At 48.4% G+C, this 3992-nt stretch overlaps 1 protein-coding gene across 2 annotated transcripts in view; it reads right to left on the bottom strand.

Annotated features, from left to right (window-relative positions):
- Positions 1-3992, bottom strand: part of Bend7 (BEN domain containing 7) — an 84903-nt gene that overhangs the window by 9344 nt on the left and 71567 nt on the right. The window lies entirely within an intron of this gene.

The following is a 3992-nucleotide window of genomic DNA, read 5'->3' as shown; positions in this document are numbered from 1 at the left end:
CACTTTGTAGACCAGGCTGGCCTCGAACTCAGAAATCCACCTGCCTCTGCCTCCCGAGTGCTGGGATTAAAGGCGTGTGCCACCACGCCCGGCTTAAAGGTTTTCATAAAACTTAAAATTTTCAGGTCCTGTAGGACTTTCCTTCAGAGGGACAGGGCCTGGTAAATAAATGAACACCCTCCCACCCCAATCCATTCCAGGCAGTGGCTGTAGCATTACAACTAGAGGCATCAATAGTCTCAGTCCAGACAGTTCCTTTCCTCAGACTCTCAAGGAGCTGATGCACACTTTCCGTCTGCTCTCACCAGTCTCCAGTCTCAGGAGCTGATGCACACTTCCCGTCTGCTCTCACCAGTCTCGGGAGCTGATGCACACTTCCCATCTGCTTTCACCAGTCTCCAGGAGCTGATGCACACTTCCCATCTGCTCTCACCAGTCTCCAGTCTCAGGAGCTGATGCACACTTCCCATCTGCTCTCACCAGTCTCGGGAGCTGATGCACACTTCCCGTCTGTTCTCACCAGTCTCCAGGAGCTGATGCATACTTCCCGTCTGCTCTCACCAGTCTCGGGAGCTGATGCACACTTCCTGTCTGCTCTCACCAGTCTCGGGAGCTGATGCACACTTCCTGTCTGCTCTCACCGTCTCAGGAGCTGATGCACACTTCCCGTCTGCTCTCACTGTCTCGGGAGCTGATGCACACTTCCCGTCTGCTCTCACCAGTCTCGGGGGCTGATGCACACGTCCTGTCTGTTCTCACCATCTCGGGAGCAGACTCATGCACAGGTATTTGCTGGCCTGAAGCCCCAGGTGAGAGGAGCAGAAACAGGCAGAAGCTTTTATGCCTTTATCATGATCCAGTTTAGATTTCTCTCAAGTCTGAATGTCTGGTGTCTCTGTATTTCGGGCCAACAATTTCCCCCTTCAAATTAACAGGTAGGCACATGGACGGAAGTCCTTAAATATCCAACAGTTGAATCATTCAGAGCAGAAGCTAGGAATCACAAAAGTACGTCATGCTTATTGGCAGAGCCGCCGCTCACGCCTAACGCCTGGAATCTGCTTTGCCTGTAAAGCTGAATTACCACGTCACTGCTCAGCCAGGGACTATGTTCTGGGTCACTTACAGGTCTTTCAAATGTCGCATTTCCTCTTTCCTCATTTTCTCTCCTTTTTATTCCAGGAGTGGGAGGGGGCATAAGGTCATACAGGGGAGGGGTGTTTGGTGATGTTACGTGGGGCAGAAGCAGAAGCCCTGACGTACACAAGTGAAGAGCCAGGTTAGTAGGAGGTCAGTCTGGGATATTTCCCAGGTGTCCACCTGGGTGAAGTGAGGCCACAGGATGTCTAGGCTCTGACTCTCTGGAGGATGTGTGAGAGGAAGGAGACTGGGAAGGACTTACAACAGCTGGAGTAGAGAAGGGGAGAGAGTGCGAGTGGAGTAGAATTAGGGAGGTTCTAATATGGTGGCCACAGAGTGACACTAGGGGTCCTCAGGCCAGAGTTCAGGGACACTGCCACCCATGGGTCCACATGGGGTGGAGTAAACCTTTGAGCCCTAATGGAGAAAACAGCAGGGTTCTTCAGGAGGTCACAGTTTGTCTAGAAAATCAGGGTGCTGCAGTGGCACTGTGTTCTTTCTGGAATTACTGATGCTTTTCTGATTCGTTCAAACATGTCTTGAGAGTCAGCCCTGCCTCACGATACGTCATCTGGGACACAGATGCAGCATAGAAGCAGACCCTGCTCTCAGGAAACAGGAAAGGGATTCTACAGGTGATGGAAGCGAATGTGCTGGGGCCTCTACGGAAGGCTTTAGGACAAGGGAGGCTCTGTAGTGCTTGGGAAAGGTGAAGAGAGCAGATGGTTTTAATACCAGAGCGAAGGCCAGTTTGGCTGCAGAGCCTGAGGCTGGAGGACAGGGCTGCACTGGGAAGGCTTCAGCTGATAAGCATCTGTTAAAGATGGCTCTGGTCTGAATGTGTCCCTCAAAGACGCTGCATCTCAAAGAGCTCAGTCCCAGGGCAGCAGAGCTGGCAGCAGAAGCCTGGTGAGAGGTGGTCAGGCCACAACCTTGCCCTGCCTTTCAGAGTGGGTTCATGTTGTCACCAAGGAAGGATGACTTCACACACACACACACACACACACACACACACACACACACACGCACACACCCACCCACCCATACATACACACACACATATATATGCACACACACATACCCCCATACACACATGCACACACACATACACACCCATACTCACACACACCCATACACACACACATACCATATGTACACCCATACATACACGTACAGACATGCACATATACACAGACACTCGTGCACACACATGCACACACAGTGCTTTCCTCTGTCTCACTCCCACATTCTCTGTGTCTCTGTGTCTTTCTGCATGAGCTGATGCAGCAAGAGAAGCCCTCAGTCTTGGATTTCCAGCCTCCAGAACTGAGAGCCAATAAAACCCTGTTCATGAAAGTGAATCGGACAGAGATGCTCTGCTACTGCAGCATCAAAGGCTCGGAGATGCTCTCACATGCTCCATCACATCTTAAGTGAGGAACAGCTCAGTTCCCAAAGCCTACCTTCCGAACTGTCTGCTCCAGCCTCACAGAACCCAAAGCCTGCTGTCAAGACAATCTAGGTCTTTTTTTCATTTGACTAATAAAAATCATGTATAAGTTTAAAAATAATAATGATAAAAAAGAAATAAGTAAGTTCACGTGCCAGGATAGCTCCTGGCAAACACCAGTACAGGAATGTGGTGTCAACTCTGTCAATGTGACATAGCAAGCTGCTCTTTGGAAGAACCTCGAGGCGCTGTTTAGATCAAGTGGCCTGTGGGAGTCTGCCTTATTTATATGCAAAGATCCACTTCCTAGTGCTGTCCAGATAGAATCACAGGACTAAGTCCCTTTTCCTCTTCTGGCCTTCAGTCTCACCAGTGAGTTCCTCTTCTTGGTGGCTGCTGGTGTTGACTCCTTTGCTGACATCACAAGCAGCTTCTTTCCGATTCCAGTGTGGGCGGAGTCTATGCTGTCCAGGAAGCCCAGGCCTTCACTGAGACGAGGACTGCCGGGGTCTCTAGCTCCACTATGGGCAACTACTGGGTTCAGAGCCTCTCCATCATTGGACTACTTTGACCAACAGAAGCTAAAAGCACACTTAATAAATTCTCTTTTAATTAAAATATACATATTTATGATATACAGCATGGTATTTTGAAATTGTACACATGAAGAATGGCTAAATGTACAAAATAGTCTATGTATCATATACTTTGTGAAAATATGTGATGTGACTCAATTATTATTATTTTTTTAGTATAGAATAGAGTTTATTCAGAGCATGGGGAGGGGAGTTAAGAGGGTAGTAGAGGCACAGAAAGGCAGAGAGAAGGAGAGAGTAGAGAAGTAGAGGCTGGCCATGACCATGTGTGTGGGGGGAAGGAATGGGGAGAGAGGGGGAGCAAGAGTGAAAGAGGCACGAGAGAGAGGGGCAAGAGTAAGAATGACTCGATTACTTTTTAGTATATTATAATAACATTATTAGTCATGTCACATGATCACTCTTACTCTCTGTCTAACTGAGATTTTGTTCCTTTGCCTGACATCTTCCCAGACCCCCAGCTCCTGGTGACTGACTATACTGTACTTCTGAGCCCTACCTCGTCAGAGTCCTCAGTGAAGTTCCCTGGCACTTGTATTTTTGTGCTGGTTTACCAGACTTAGCGGAAGGCTTTCCCATGTTGACACAAACAAGAGAATTCCTTCTTTTTAAAGGTTCAAAAGCATCTAGTTATGTCCGGAGAGCACATTTTCAGTACTACTTGATCTAGCTATGTCCGGAGAGCACATTTTCAGTACTACTTGATCTAGCTATGTCCGGAGAGCACATTTTCAGTACTACTTGATCTAGTTATGTCCGGAGAGCACATTTTCAGTTCTACTTGATCTAGTTATGTCCGGAGAGCA

This window comes from Mus pahari, chromosome 16 (genome assembly GCF_900095145.1).
Source record: "Mus pahari chromosome 16, PAHARI_EIJ_v1.1, whole genome shotgun sequence".
NCBI lineage: Eukaryota > Metazoa > Chordata > Mammalia > Rodentia > Muridae > Mus > Mus pahari.
The sequence above is the reverse complement of the archived record's forward strand: the minus strand, read 5'-3'. Positions and strand labels throughout refer to the sequence as shown.